General features: G+C 42.5%; 1 protein-coding gene across 1 annotated transcript in view; it reads right to left on the bottom strand.

Annotated features, from left to right (window-relative positions):
• Window positions 1-16,844, bottom strand: part of CNTN5 (contactin 5) — an 802,468-nt gene that overhangs the window by 384,356 nt on the left and 401,268 nt on the right. The gene's annotated exons all lie outside the window — the stretch shown is intronic.

A 16,844-nucleotide genomic window follows, 5' to 3' on the forward strand; every position in this document is an offset into this window, starting at 1 on the left:
CTTTAAGGGCCTGGCCAGCTTTATGGCTCCCCACCAAGACTGTGTCACCGCTCTCCAGTCACGGCTGAGTCGGCGGGAGCACTGTAAAAGGATGGTGAGGGAGTACGTAGCCGATCGCACGACCATCCTTGGTGACGCCTCTGCCCCCTACAACTACTGGGTGTCGAAGCTGGACACGTGGCCTGAACTAGCGCTGTATGCCCTGGAGGTGCTTGCTTGTCCTGCGGCTAGCGTCTTGTCGGAGAGGGTGTTTAGTGCGGCTGGGGGAATCATCACAGATAAGCGTAGCCGCTTGTCAACCGACAGTGCCGACAGGCTAACACTCATCAAGATGAACAAAGGCTGGATTTCCCCAGACTTCTGTTCTCCACCAGCGGACAGCAGCGATACCTAAGCAATACGTAGGCTGCACCCGCAGATGGAAGCTACGTTCTCTCTCACCATCCAAAACGGGGACATTTCTGCTTCATCAATCTGTGTCTAATATTCCTCCTCCTCCTCCTCCTGCTCCTCCTCCTGAAACCTCACGTAATCACGCTGAACGGGCAATTTTTCTTAGGGCCACAAGGCTCACTCAAATAATTTTTCTGAACAATTTTTATAAGTTTCAATGCGCTTAAAAGCGTTGGAACTTTAACTTGAACCAATTTTTCGTTACACTGGGCTGCCTCCAGGCCTAGTTACCACTTAAGCCACATTAACCAAAGCGATTAATGGGTTTCACCTGCCCTCTTGGCTGGCCATGGCCAATTTTTGGGATGTACATTAGTACTGTTGATACAGCAATTTTTGTGGGCCCTCGCCTACAGTGTAATCAAATTAATTTTTAGCCCACCTGCATTACAGCTGACGTTACCTCAGCTGTGTTGGGCACTGCAATGGGATATTTTTATGTACCGCCGGTGGGTTCCAGGGAGCCACCCATGCTGTAGGTGCACACGGAGTTTTTAATACATGTGTCCACTTCTAAAGAACCCCAGTCTGACTGGGGCATGCAGTGTGGGCCGAAGCCCACCTGTATTACGCACGAAATTACTACCTCAGCTGTGTTGGGCAATGCAATGGGATATTTCTATGTACCGCCGGTGGCTTCCTGGCACCCACCCATGCTGTGGGTCCACAGGGAATTATAAATGCATCTGTTTCCACTTATAAAGAAACCCAGTCTGACTGGGGCATGCAGTGTGGGCCGAAACCCACCTGCATTAACCCTTTCCAGTCCACTGTGTGACCTGTGAAGACATTAGGGTTTAAGGCTGTACAGCTCCGTTGTTGGTAGACGTCCGTCGGGGTTCTCTTACTGTATATTGCCAGCCTCTCTGCTGTCGGAGCCTATCCTACGTGTCAGCTCATGCAGTACTGGCTTTAGCCAGCATATAGCGCCGTTGTATAACGGCAGAAAAAGAGTAAGCCCCCTAGGAAAACCATATACAAATTGGATTGGAAAGGGTTAAGCACAACATTACTACCTCAGCTGTGTTGGGCAATGCAATGGGATATTTCTATGTACCGCCGGTGGCTTCCTGGCACCCACCCATGCTGTAGGTGCACACGGAGTTTTTACTACATCTGTACACTTATAAAGAACCCCAGTCAGACTGGGGCATGCAGTGTGGGCCGAAGCCCACCTGCATTAAGCACGACATTACTACCTCAGCTGTGTTGGGCAATGCAATGGGATATTTCTGTGTACCGCCGGTGGGTTCCAGGGAGCCACCCATGCTGTGGGTCGACAGGGACTTCACAATAGGGAGTTGTACCTGCCTGTGTCTATGAATTAAAAAGCCCGGTCTGACTGGGGCATGCAGACACCTTGACAGAATGAATAGTGTGTGGCACATAGGTTCCCCATTGCTATGCCCACGTGTGCAGCTCCTGATGGCGGTGGCACAGGATTCTATTTCTCATTGCTTCTGTACAGCATTGTGGGCTATCGCTCCGCCACTTTTAAAGAGGGTCGCTGCCTAGCCGTGCCAACCTCTGCAGTGTGTGCCTGCGGTCCCTCGTCATGGCAGACGCAATTCTAAATAGACATGAGCGTGGTGTGGCATGAGGGCAGCTGAAGGCTGCCCAGGGACACTTTGGTGTGCGCTGTGGGGGGGAGGGGGTGCGGTTGGGCAGCATGTAACCCAGGAGAAGTGTCAGTGGAGTGTCATGCAGGCAGTGATTGTGCTTTGTTGGAGGTAGTGTGGTGCTTAGCAAAGGTATGCCATGCTAATGAGGGCTTTTCAGAAGTAAAAGTTGTTGGGAGGGGGGGGGGTGGCACTCTTGCCGGTATTGTGGCTTAATAGTGGGACCTGTGAACTTGAGATGCAGCCCAACATGTAGCCCCTCGCCTGCCCTATCCGTTTCTGTGTCATTCCCATCACTTTCTTGAATTGCCCAGATTTTCACACATGAAAACCTTAGCGAGCATCGGCGAAATACAAAAATGCTCGGGTCGCCCATTGACTTCAATGGGGTTCGTTGTTCGAAACGAACCCTCGAGCATCACGGGAAGTTCGTTCCGAATAACGAGCACCCGAACATTTTGGTGTTCGCTCATCTCTAGCCATGACCTTAGTAGTAAAGAAATCTACATTAATCTGATTTTTCGAACATATAACATTTTGATTGCTTTTTATCCAATTTTTTTGTCTAGACGCAAGATTAAAAAAATCTGCAATTTTGACAAGTTTTGTATTTTTAACAGCGTTCAACTGTAGTATAAATAATATGTTAAAGTACAATTACACCTGTACCAAATTTATATAGTTTTTTTTCAACTTTTTCACGCTTTAAAAAAAAAAAAAAAAAAGTATATTTTGTTTATCGCTGGATTCAAAGACTCCTAACATTTTTTTATTCTGTCAATGGTGTTATGTGAGGGGTTTTTTTTGCAGGATGAGTTGTACTTTTTCATAGTACCTTTTGTTGATCCATGCGACGTTTGATCACTTTCCATTCTGTTGTTTATAAGGCAAGCTAGGCAAAAATTGCTTTTTTCGACATATTTTTGGCATTTTTTTCTTACAGCGTGCAAGTTAAATAACTTTTTTCACTGGGTCATTATGAACACAGCGATACCACGGATGTGATTTTTTTAAAAACTGTAAAGGGGAAAGGTTGGGTTTTGATGTGTGTATTTTTTACTATTATTTTTATACTTTTTTAACTTTTTTTTTGGTTCCACTAGGGGACTTTATTATCACCATCTTTTTCACTCTTCTAATACACTACTATACTTCAGTATAGTTGTACATTTGAAAGTCTATTAGGTCAGCCAGAGGCTTAAGGGGGTTTTGTCATTAGAAAAAAAACCACACCAATACTAGCCTATTCCTCCCCAGACAGTCTTCTTACCGCATCTTATTCTCAACTATCGTCTCTTGGCTCCTCAAGCTGACCGGATCCTCTTCTTCCTGTTTTGGGGTGTCCATTAGTTGCAGTTCACTTCCTTCAGGGCAGTGAATGCTCCGAATGATGTAGTGTTACTGCATAGCAGGGAATGCCGAAACATCAGCAGCCTGCTTTAGCGCGCATGCGTAATATCTTGCTGCTAGTGTTTCATATAGCATATGAAGCGAGACATCCATGGTCTTAAGCAGGCTGCCGATGTTTCAACATTTCCTGCTAGGCAGGGAATACGTTACTATTGGCGTAGCGTACGCTGAGCTGCAGGAAGCAGAATGCTGGACATGTACATTTTGTCACAGGAAGAAGAGGATCCAGCTGGCTGGAGGTGACGTGACCCAGGGGACTAGAGGAGCCAGGAGAAGATCTGTGAGGTGAAAATCTGGTAAGGGGAGGAATAGAGAAGTATAGAATTTTTTTTAAATTATGACAGAACCCCTTTAACCTCATAGGCCACCGTAGCTGGCACATCCAAAGGCTATATCCAAGCTTCCAGGTGCCATAGCAACTCATTGGACCCCCGTGATCACATCAAGGAGGTCCGATGGGTGACAGAGGGAGCCCCCTCCCTCTCTCAGCCTTTTGCATGCCGTTGTTCCACTGACCGCAGCGTGTGCAGGGTTAAATACAGGGAATCAAAGGTCTTTTTGGTTCCCGCTGCTAGAGCAACTGCCCTGCTGTCATCGTTGACAGTGCTGCAGAATTAAACCCCTTAATGGTCGCTGTCAAAAGATGTTAAGGGCTTAAAATATCTTGTCACCCTGCAAAGATTGAGCTCTTCTTATGACAGCCTTACCTGCTTGATGTCCTTAACCCAACAGCATTAATATTTGCTAAGATGGAAACTGGTCCTTTTCAAATGGGGATATATATATATATATATATATATACCCACTGAACAGACAAGAGGCTGAACAATCTCTGTCTTTTGTATTACTGAGTGGATCACACAGCCTTAGGCCAGGCTCACACGACTATTCCGTATGCGTTTTGCGTGCAGAATATGCTGTGTCAATCTCCCGTAGGTGGCCATGTTACCGCTGAAATGAAAAATACGTGTGCAAGAAAAATCTCAGCATGTTCTACCTTGACGCCTATGAGACGCGCATATACACCAAGATAGTACATGGCAATGGGCAGCACACAGCACTGCGTACTGATTGTGAGCCGCGCATGTATAGATCGCAGCTTGAACTTTGAGATATACAGTCTTGTGAGCCCAGCCTTAGGGAAGTAAAGTCTTTAAGAACCTGCTGTAAGTTTAGGTCTTCTGTGTTTTTCTTTTCTTTTGTCGTTTTCTTTGGTATTCTAATCTTTTGGAGTAAAGAATAAAACTTTAATAAGCTTAGGCTCCTTTTACATGGGATGAGGATCGCTAAGTGAATAATGTCCAAGTGGGCTGTAGATCGTTCCGTCGGCCCGCCTCCATTCACAGCTAACAGGCCATCATTCATAGATGAACGACGGCCTGATTAGAAAGGCTGACTGTTATTTCATTGGTATGCCTGCCCAAAAGAATCGGGTTTAATGTTGAACCAGAATCGCACCGCGGGTCAGTACCGTTTCCCGTGTACTACTGATTTAGGGAATAAACGCAATATATTTAATGTTAAACACATTTAATTAATGATCTTTAGGGGCTTTTTTTGCCTTTTGCATTATATGAGAATTTTTTGATATTAGAGGTATAGGAAATATATTGGATGTTACCACAACCATAACTACAACTTAATACATGGTGTGCATACTGTATAAAAGCATTGAGAGGAACGAACAGGAAGAAAAACACTCTTGTTCTTGATGGCTCTTATTTATTGCCCCCATAGTGAAAGAACCTGCTTAAAATGAATTGTACTAGTCATTCCTAAGGTTAGTAGGACCATAAAAGTCTTCTCATTGCACCCTTGTTTATTGAAGGTTTGAGTTAAATGTGTAGTTTTGCCCATTTGGAAACCCATAGAGAGATGCGTATCATGTTTTACTACAGTTTAGCTTACATTTATTACTTCTAATCATTTTTCTTTTTTCCGTTAATACTTGAGTTGTAAAACTTTACTGCCTGTGCCCTTCGGAACATAGGTGTGTTACAGGTTATGATCCTGCAGTAAGGACACCATATATAAAGATTGCTGTTACTTAAAACCATGCAGGGTTTAGTGCACAGAAAAACGAGCAGCCATTATGGGTGAACTAAAATATTTGGTTTATAGGGGATCTATAATTACTTTTTAAGGGGCTAAAGTAGCTTACTAATGTACTTTGTAGACCAAGCACTTCTTGGAGGAACATAGCGGAATAAGGAACATTGTAGAGGACTATGCAAGATTGTGCTTACTTGTTGTGTGCTTAGGACTCAATTAAAATTACTGTCTAGTAAACACAACTGGCTCGGTGACTAGAGTATATAGTATTACATACAGTAACGACCGTACAAATAAATGGCTGACCATTAGAGATGAGCGAGTATACTCACTAAGGCACATTACTCGAGCGAGTAGTGACTTAGCCGTGTATCTCCCCGCTCGTCTCTAAAGATTCGGGGGCCGACGGGAGGCAGGGAGCGGCGGGGGAGAGCGGGGAGGAACGGAGGGGAGATCTCTCCCTCTCTCCCCCCCGCTCCCCGCCGCAACTCACCTGTCACCCGCGCCAGCCCCCGAATCTTTAGAGACGAGCGGGGAGATACTCGGCTAAGGCATTACTCGCTCGAGTAATGTGCCTTAGCGAGTATACTCGCTCATCTCTACTGACCATGTGATATATGAACAGGCCAAGTCCTCCAGAACGACGGTCACCTTTTGGAATCCAGAAACAGCCAGGCAAGTCTTGCCAACGTACCAAATTCACTGCATAGTACAACACTCTTCTGGTGCTTGGAATATAGATGCCATCCATGGATAAAAGTCATTGCTCTTTGTTAAATCTTCTTAAAATACATTATTAGTAGTGGCAAAAATCACACTTTCAGGTTTCTGACCAGCTTGGTCCGTACTCTTAGTCTTAGTATAGGAGGCTATGAGTAAGAACCAAGCTGGTCAGTAATGCGTAAGCTGAGCATGCTTTTTCTACACCACTACCAATAATGTATTTTAAGAAGATTCAATAAAAAGGAATTACTTTTTTCTTTGGATGCTGGTCATAGTTTCATTTCAGTTTTATTCTTTAGAGTCCCCAGAGGTTGATCCTTTCTAGAATCCCCATATGTCCTTCATGATGCAACCCCTTTAAAGGCAAATTGAAATACTTTACTACTGACGACCTATTTTTGCGATCAAGCAGCAATAGTTCATCAGCGGTGGTCCGCCACTTGTGATACCAGCCAATCTGTTGATCATTGGATATGCTGTCAGTGCAATGGGCTGGACATCGTTATCGATGGTCAGGACTAGAAGTGTAATAACTGATTTCACTCCTATTGAAATCAATGAGAGTGATGCCTCCGATTAGACTTGATTTCAGTGGGAGTGAAGACTGCTGTTACACTTCTGGCCTTGGCCACTGATAATGATGTCCGGCCAACAGCAGGTCCAAAGATCAACAAATCCCAAGTGGTGGACCACCGCTGATCGACTATTGATAATCTATCACAAGAATAGGCAATCAATAAAAAAATTACCTTTAACTCGTTGCTATGAATTAAAGTACAGTACAATACGTTCTCTGTATCTGATGTGCTGGTTTTTATGAAAACCTTTTTGCTAAAATGAACTGTACATCTTTTTGGCTGTTTGTCACATAGAGCTTCAAAAATCCCTCTAACCTAATGTACAAAGCACTATCCAATTCTGCTCCGCCTTACACTTCTACTCCAATTCACAAATTCCACCCTACGAGGAACCTGTGCTCTGCCAATTACAATCTCATCTCTACCACTCAAATTACCTTCTTACACTCTAGGATTCAAGACTTTTCTAGTGCTTTATGCTCTACCATTCAATATTCTCCAACTCCACAAACTTTCAAATGCCCATGGAAATCAACCTCTTCTAACTACCTGTCTGCCCACCCTCAAGAGCAGAAGAAAGACAAGTTCAGAAGTGCCTGTTCCACTTTTCACCCCTTAGAATCCAAATAAAGGAGCCATAACAGAAAAAACTGGAACATAAAGCTGTCTGGCTGCCAACCCGCACCCACCCCTTCCAGAAGTCAAATTAATGGAAAAGTTGCAGGAGGGAGGCTAAGGTAAAAAAAAAGAAAAACAGGAGGGGAAGATCTGTTGTAGCAATAAAGGGGCATTCTGTTCTTTTGAAGCTTGATGGCAAAATCCTGGTATATATCATTAACATGTGATCAGAGAAGCTTTACAGCTTGGATACAATCCCCACTACTCATGAGAAAGAAAGAGCTGTGGTGTTCGAAGGAATGAAGCAAAACTTTGGAGGTCTGATGGTTATGACTAGAGATAAGCGAGCGTGCTCGTTTAGAGCAATTACTCGAACGAGCATCGCTTTTTTCGAGTCACTGCCTAATTGGGTGAAACGTTTCGGGGGGCGCCGGGGGTGAGCGGGTGTTTGCGGGGGGAGAGAAAAAGAGAGAGAGATCCCCACTTTCCCACCCTGGCGCCCCCCAGAATCTTTTCGCCCGAGTAGACAGTTACGCGAAAAAAGCGATGCTCGTTCAAGTAATTGCACTAGACGAGCACGTTCACTCATCTCTAGTTATGACCCTACTCTTTTCTACATGTTGAGTCTGGTGGATGAGCCACATTTGTGATCGATAGGTGAAATTAAATGGGTATTCCAGTCTCGGTAAGCTATCCTCTATCACAGGATGATGGATACCTTGCCAATCAATGGGAGTTATACTACTGGGACCCCCACTTATCCAAAGAAATCCCTCACTATGTCTTCCCAAGCTTTGATAATGATGGTTGCTTCAATGAGAGTTCCGGAGATAGCCAAGTTCAAATGCTCGACAATCTCTGGAGGTCCCATTGAAGTGATTGGGACAGCTACAGATTCCCAAGCATGGCCACTGCTGTCAATATTCAATGACATGCCAGGGACAATTTTCCTGGATCAATGGATAGGGGACATATTGCCAAGACTGTAATACCCCTTTCCTGACATCTCTTAAGGATACTTTATGCCTCAAAGCAAAGATAAGAAATGGGCTCTTGCTTTGTTAATGATTATTTCGAATTCCCTGGGACAATTTACATCTCCTGGGTCAACTTAACAGATACTGTGGAGAGAGGACCAACCAGGACCAAGCCTCTTCTCTCCAAGCTTAGCAGCTGCATGGTTTGCATCTATGAATATACACCCTCGTCAGCCACAATGCTACATATTCTGCATTTGAAATGATCCAGATCCAGTTGATAAAACACGTAATATTTTGTTAACTCCATTGGGTTCCAAATAAAAATTACTTTCTATAAATTACCAATAAAAGTGAAGAAAGTTAATATAGTAATGTTTTATTACAAAAGGGGACTTCTAATCTATTTTTATAGATAGAATATTAAATTGTTTTTATAAGCTCGCTTGAGGTGAAATTGAATTGCACAGAATGAATGATAGTCAAGGACATTCTACAAACGAGATATTCATTTTAGTGAGAAACTATTCAAGGATTTTTTTTAATGTTTTTATTTAATTTGCTTGGTATCATGAAGATAGGTTTCCCTTTGAGATGTATAGGAAAGTTAAAGATTGATAACAGCTGAATTCATAGAATCTCGCAGAAAATGACATAAAGATTTAATATCATTCCCTATTTTCATAGATGAAAATATAAGGGAGGGGGATATAGTATGATTAGTGGGGTCTCATAAATCTACTTCATGGCCCAGTCCAATAAATCATAATATATGAACATGGAATAGTCCATTATAACATTTAGCTATTAAAGGTCAATTGAAGGTCGTTTTATTCACAGTTCACAGAAGACCACATCAAACATAAAAATTGGAATATAAAAGCTGTAAATGTGAATTAGATATAGTGAAGCCAGGCATGCTGTATGTAACCTGCATATTTTGGGTCTTTTTTCTTCCCTTCGCAGCTTTCTGTAAATGCATATTTTCTCTCTCCAGAAGTGGCTGGGTTTTTCCTGGCATGATGTTAGCGCTCTGCTATTTGCTCAGAGGCTATCAGATGTTACTCACATACTACTCCCCTCTCATAGCATCTAGGTAGAGAAATACCTCAGCTGCATCCCTTCCTCCTCCCCTCTCATAGCATCTAGGTAGAGGAAGACTGCAGCTGCATCCCTCCCTCCTCCCCTCTCATAGCATATAGGTAGAGAAATACTGCAGCTGCATCCCCTCCTTCTCCCCTCTCATAGTATCTAGGTAGAGGAATACTGCATCTGCATCACCTCCTCCCCTCTCATAGTATCTAGGTAGAGGAATACTGCAACTGCATCCCCTCCTCCTGCCCTCTCATAGCATCTAGGTAGGGGAATACTGCATCTGCATCACCTCCTCCTCCCCTCCCCCTCCCGCCCTCTTCAATCTATTGTTCTTAGGGCACTGAACAGTTTTCTGAACATCTTTCAGAGGATGTGTAAGTAAGGAAGGTGGAACAACAATTTGCTAGAAGATTACAAGGGTGTACTATATACTAATATTATGTTGTACAACATGTTCATTTATTAATGCTATGTTTGGTTGGTGTAAGGCTGGTGGCCTTTTAGAAGAACCCTAGGTTAGAAGGCCCCCATATGGATGGGACTGGGGGATGAGTTAAAATTGTCAACAGTGTTAAATGTGTATGACACAGCAGAGTGCCCATGTAGCCAAGCAAATTCAATAGATAAGACAGAATTCCCATCCAATAGATGGGAGTCTGTAAAATATCATACTCAAAAGACAAGGCTCAGCGGCAAGGAAGATCTATCTACAGAACAAGAGGACTTCGTCTGGAGCCTGCGTGAGAGGACCTTCCGTGTACCAGCCTGACCAGTGGCTGTAGTGAGACAATCCTCCATAAGAAGGGACTTTGAGACTAGCCAAGGAAAGTGTCAAGTACAGAGTCTTCTATTAACCCCTAAGTAACCGCCAACATGCCTTTTTGCGACAGTCTTTAAGTCTGCACATGCATATTTTTAAAGCAGTGGATTGGCTGAATAGTGACAGCCAAGCTCCTGCTGTAAACTGCCAGGAACAGAGAAACCTCAGAGAGTTTTACTTCTTACATGCCACAACCAACAGCAACTACAGCTGGTAAGCAGATGACAGGGGATGAAGCCCATTCTGTCACCCATCGGCACCCTGCAATGCAATCGCTTGGTACCAATGGGTTCCTATTGAAGCCCAAAGCCTGACAAAGGCCTCCATCTCTGCCATGTAAACCATCAGTCTCTGGCAGAGTCTAATAGGCTGATATCATAGGCATTGGAGAATGCACTTCATAAATAATGCAGTATACCATTTTAGCGATCAAATGATCACATCTTCAAGTCCTATTGTGGAACTAAAAAATAGTATAAAAAATTGTTCAATAAAGTTTAATTTTAAAAAAAATCCTATTAAAAAAACTAATTTTTCTCCACAATACCCCATTTTAAATTGAGAAAATCCCCAAAGAATACCTGATAAAAAGCAACACATAATGAGTATTATCGCGTTTGTAATGACCCAAATAATGAAAATATTTTGGTATTTATTAGAGATGAGCGAGCACCAAAATGCTCGGGTGCTCGTTACTCGAGTCGAACTTTCAGTGATGCTCGAGAGTTCGTTTCGAGTAACGAACCCCATTGAAGTCAATGGGTGACTCGAGTATTTTTGTATATGACTGGTGCTCCGCTAAGGTTTTCATTTGTGAAAATCTGCAAAACACAAGAAAGTGATGGAAACGACACAGAAAGGAATAGGGCAGGCGAGGAGCTACATTTTGGGCTGTATCTCAAGTTCCCAGGTCCCACTATTAAGCCACAATAGCGGCAAGAGTGAGACCCCGTACGCGGGATGAATTGTCGGGAAGGGCTTAAATATATAAGCCCTTCCCTACAATTCATCCAGAAATGTGTAAAAATAAAAAATATATATATACTTACCTGGTCCCGGCAGAACGATGTTAGCCCATTGAATTCAATGGAGCCGGCAATACAGCCGACTCCATTGAAAGCAATGGGCTGCCGGCGATCGCGGGATGAATTGTCGGGAAGGGGTTAAATATATAAGCCCTTCCCTGCAATTCATCCAGAAATGTGTAAAAATAAAAAATATATATAGACTTACCTGGTCCCGGCAGATGGAGTTCAGCGCGGCAGGCTGCAGTTCTCCTGAACTGCTCTGAACAGCTGTCCCTGCGCTGAGCCAATCAGAGGCAGCCCTCACTCACCCATTCATGAATTCATGAATGGGTGTGAGTGAGGGATGCCTCTGATTGGTCAGGCTGTGACCAATCAGAGGCCTCTCATTCAGCAGGCGGGGATTTTAAATCCCCGGCTGCTGAAAACTACTCACAGCTGTTCAGAGCAGTTCAGGAGAACTGCAGCCTGCCGGCTGAACTCCGTCTGCCGGGACCAGGTAAGTATATATATATTTTTTATTTTTACACATTTCTGGATGAATTGCAGGGAAGGGCTTATATATTTAACCCCTTCCCGACAATTCATCCCGCGATCGTCGGCAGCCCATTGCTTTCAATGGAGTCGGCTGTATTGCCGGCTCCATTGAATTCAATGGGCTAACATCGTTCTGCCGGGACCAGGTAGGTATATATATATTTTTTATTTTTACACATTTCTAGATGAATTGCAGGGAAGGGCTTATATATTTAAGCTCTTCTCGACAATTCATCCAGCGTACGCCGGCAGCCCATTGCTTTCAATAGAGCCGGCTGTATTGCCGGCTCCATTGAATTCAATGGTCAGTGCTCGTTTAATCGAGACGAGTACCGCGTGGTGCTCGTCTCGAGTAACGAGCATCTCGAGCACCCTAATACTCGAACGAGCATCAAGCTCGGACGAGTATGCTCGCTCATCTCTATTATTTATCTTGTTTGATGAACGCCATAAAAATAATATTAAAAAGTAAAGCCAGTATTGCTATTTTTTTTGTTCACCTCCCAAAAAACACAATAAAAAGCAATCCAAAAGTCATGTGCATCTCAAATTGGTACCAGTAAAAACTACAACCATTCCCACAAAAAATATGGTCTCGCATAGCTCTGTTGCTGCAAAAATAAAAACATTATGGGTCTTTAAGTAGAGTCAATTGCTTATCTTGGAAAATGAGTTTTTTTATGCTAAAGTAGTTAAAAAATAAAACAATCTCTATAAACTTACTAGCGCAGTAACCATGCCGATCCAGATAAGAAAATCATCATGCTATTTTTACCGAAAGGTGAATGCCGTGAAAACCAAACAAAAAAAAACAATGGTAGAATTTCTGGGTGGGAGAAGGGGGGGGGGGTTGGTTTCATCTGCCCCTCCAAAAATGTTATACCTCAGTGTGGTGCCATTAAAGACTAAATCAAAACAAACTCTCATATGGATATATGTCAATGAAATCTGACTCTTGCAATGCAGCAATGAAAATCTCTTAAGACAAAAAAAATAGATCAGTCACTAAGGGGTTAATGTAACTCCCATCTACCACAATCTATTTAATCTAGTACTTGATAACAGCTACTTGTAGACCTTGTCAGCTCCAACCCATGTAGTAATGTCTCCACTACAAAATAAGGAAGATGCAGTTGTATGTTCCTTAAAAATATTTATTACAAAGATTCATAAATCCAAATGTTTTAGCCATTTATACAAAAAATGTAACTGCCTTTTTACTGTATATCATATTACACATTACTGTTAAAAACATCAGGAATTCTGCTGCTGATTCATCATTTTCTGTCTACTAGTTTGTTGTTGAGGTAGTTACTATGTGCAATTATCCTACAGCTAATTTGTGTGGGTCAGCTGACCATACTGCTGCTGTCCAGACTTGTTTGGAAGAGGAGTTACTATTGGCTAGCTTTTCTTTAAATATTCCTGGCTTCTGCAGTGTGCTGCTGGTTATAGCATACACTATGTATGTTTAAATCCAGCCTTTTTTTACTTCTAGTATCATGCCTCTAGCTGAGCCTTGTGATTCCTTGTATGCTTTTACTGTTTTATTTCTAACCCAACTTTGATTGTTTTCAGTATAGTATTAGTTTTCTAGTTTAGTCCTTGCTTTTTAGCCTTGTAGTTTTTTTTGCTTTTCCCTGTGTATTTCTGGCCTGTTTTGGTTTTTTGTTCAGTTCTGCTCAAGTTTGCTTTTCTTGTAATTGGGTGGTAGTGCCCTTTCATTGTTTTGCAGGACCAGTGTGTCTAATAGGGCTTCAAAGAGAGATAATTTAGGGTTACTCAGGGACAGTGGTGTCTGGTGTTATGGTCAGGAATAGTTTAGGAAAAGAACCAGGGAGAGCTAGTGTTAGAGTAAGGTATTGTCAGTTTGTTATTTCTGTCTCCATCAACCATCTATTCCATTATCAGACTACCATTATCATCATAATCATCATCCTAATCCGCTTGTGTTATCATTTAACTACTATCATCATCTTGTTCCTGTCATATGTTGGTGAGGTCCTATTTTTACATTATCTACTAGTGTTGATATTTGCTTTGTATATTATCTTATCTGACTGTCAAGCCTCTACGGCTCCGTTTCTGCTCCACTCCAAGTATTTTTTCCTCCACTGGGCTCCTCCTGCTGCACTCTTCCAGTAATTCTAAGTGCTTTGCAGGTGATATGGCAGGCCTTATAAGAAAAACTAGCAATTAGTAGGAAATTATAGTACCAGTGTTTCTGGTGGTGCAATGCGCCACACAGCCCTGCTACGTAGCTTTTGCATATGAGCTGCATGTGTTTTATGTACTTCATCTGCTGGCTGAAGTGAAATCGTGGCTTGTTGCTATGTCATGTAAGGTGTATTAGCTTCACGGTGGCGTTGAACCTTCTGTGGTGACATGTTTGCATGACAGCAACAGTTTGTTTCAACACTGGCTAACTGTTGATGATTAGAGGAAGGCTGGACTGGTGTTGGCAGCATTTGCAGTTGAGATTACATGATATCACATTCCGGAGATGTGAAGATAGGGGGGAAGGAAGATGCTTCAATGTTGTTGGTCAATATGCACCGCCAGCTATATATGTGGACATTTTGTGAGGTGTCATTTATTGGAGTCTCCACACAGGTGTCCAACTACAAACTGGCAGACTGAGTACTGCTGTATCCATAGCAACTGAAGCCATGTGGGTTTGTGGGGGATGTAGTCAGCCCATGATCCTTCATTCAGCTCAGAGACCATGTGACTGATCACATGACGGTGACATCATCACACATCCTGTCAGCACCTGAGCTATGTATGTGTACATTTGTGAGGTGTCATTTATTGGAGTCTCCACACAGGTGTCCAGCTGTCTCACAACAAACAACAGACTGCCAGACTGAGTAGTGCTGTATCCATAGCTACTGAGGCCACAGGGGTTTGTTGGGGATCAAGTCTGCCCATAATCCCTCATTCAGTGCAGAAGGAGGATAAAAGACCTGTGATGACGTCACCATCATGTGATCAGAGGGCAGAGCTAAGAGCCGGTAACTGACATCACAGGTGCTGTCAAGCTCTGAATGTAACTCACACATCACACACACACACACACACACAAACAGATTGACACGCCACTGACTCTCCCAGTCTCTTAATTGTGTCTGAGCACATCTGAAACCTGCTGTATCTCTTCTCTTCTGATCTTCTCACTGAAGGATCCTCCAGTTATCAAGGTGGTTGCTGCTGTAAGGAGCCTGCCAAATTGCCATTTTTGTATTGTCCCAGTTACCAATTGTTTATTGCTTCAGTTTAGTTCCACTTTGCTTTATTACACATTGATCGCCTTTTTGCTTGTTTCTTCAGCTATCCTCAGGATAGGTCATCAACATTTGATCAGTGAGGGTTGACTGCCCAATACCCCGCCAATAAGCTGTTTAAAGGGGCCTCTTCAATGTACACCAGGCACAGCATCACTCATTTCACATTGGTATGCCTGAGATAGCAGCTCAATCCCATCAAGGCTTCTCTCACACAGCCCGCTTTTTACTGCGATCAGCATGGCGTTTTAAACAGTGGAATAACTGTAGTACAACACTCCCATTGATTTCAATGGGGCTTCGCAGACCAGTGCTCGAACATGGTGTTTCTAGCGCCATGATTTTCGAGTGCTGTCTGCTCCATTTTTGTGCATTTTAGGGCTTTTTAACGCACCCATCACCCATCACAATGCAGTTTTGGACACCCTGTTTTTTGTGAGAGTGGCCTTACTTTAAGGGGATTGACCTGCATATAGTCCTTGTGACAAATGAATGTGAGGTCATTGTCCTGAGAAGAGGTCACCGTGGTCATCTGAGTACTGTGGATTATTCAAACAGCTGATCAGTGGAGGTCCCGAGTGATGAACCCCCACTAAACATACAGTGATGAAAATATATCATCAGATTTCAGTTCCCTTCAATATCTATAATTACTGAAATGTTATTTTTAATGTAACCCCTTCCTGCCCCATTGGCACACATATACATCAACTCAGGGAGGGTGTTCCAGGGAAAAGCCATACATGTACTGCCTGTAGATGGCGCATGCTCTGGGGCCTCAATGCAATGGTGAGGTTGCAGAGAACATCGATCCTCACTTTTGAACCTTTACATGCATCAAACAGTGATCATGGCTCTCTCTGTGGTTTCATCAGCCTTCTGCATCCAATTGTTGCCATGGCAATTGGACTCCAGACAATGAAATGTATATTGAAAGAACAGAGATAATACACTGTAGTACAGAAATCACTGTAGTGTATTGTTTGAGGAAACATAGGGTTACAGGTTAAATTCCCTACAGGGACATAAAAAAAAGTAATAAAAGATAAAAAAATTGTGAAAAAACATCCATTAAAAAATTAACAAAAAACCCTTCTGTGCATGTGTCCTTTTTTTGTTTAACAAAACTTAATTTAAAAAAAAAACCATTTGATATTTCTGCAACAACCTGTACAATAAATTAAACACACTTTGCCTGCATGTCAAGTGATAGTAAAAAAACAAAAAAAGAATAAAAATGGAGCCAAAATGCTTTTTTTTGGTAATGTTGCCTTCCAAAAACACAACAAAAGTGATCAATAAAGTCATATGTCCCCCAAAATGGTAGCAGTAAAAAATGGTCCCAAACAACTCGAGAAAATGGAAAAATATTCTGGGTTTGTCAAAAACAAGTTATATAAAAAAAAGTTTTTATTTTGCAAAAATGGAAAACCTAAAAAAATTGTATAATTTTGCTATTGTTGTAATTATATAAACATGCAGAAAAAAGTTAATATTATCAAAGTAATACCCCATAATACTGAAATTGCAGAATTGATGTACTCATCTCTCTTGTCCCCTCCCCAAAAAATAATAATAAAAGAAGTTATACAAAACATTATATATAGCCCAAAATGGTACCCATAAAAATTACAGCTTTCCATGCAGTTAACT

The sequence above is a fragment of the Eleutherodactylus coqui genome, chromosome 1 (genome assembly GCF_035609145.1).
Source record: "Eleutherodactylus coqui strain aEleCoq1 chromosome 1, aEleCoq1.hap1, whole genome shotgun sequence".
NCBI classification, from domain to species: Eukaryota; Metazoa; Chordata; class Amphibia; order Anura; family Eleutherodactylidae; genus Eleutherodactylus; species Eleutherodactylus coqui.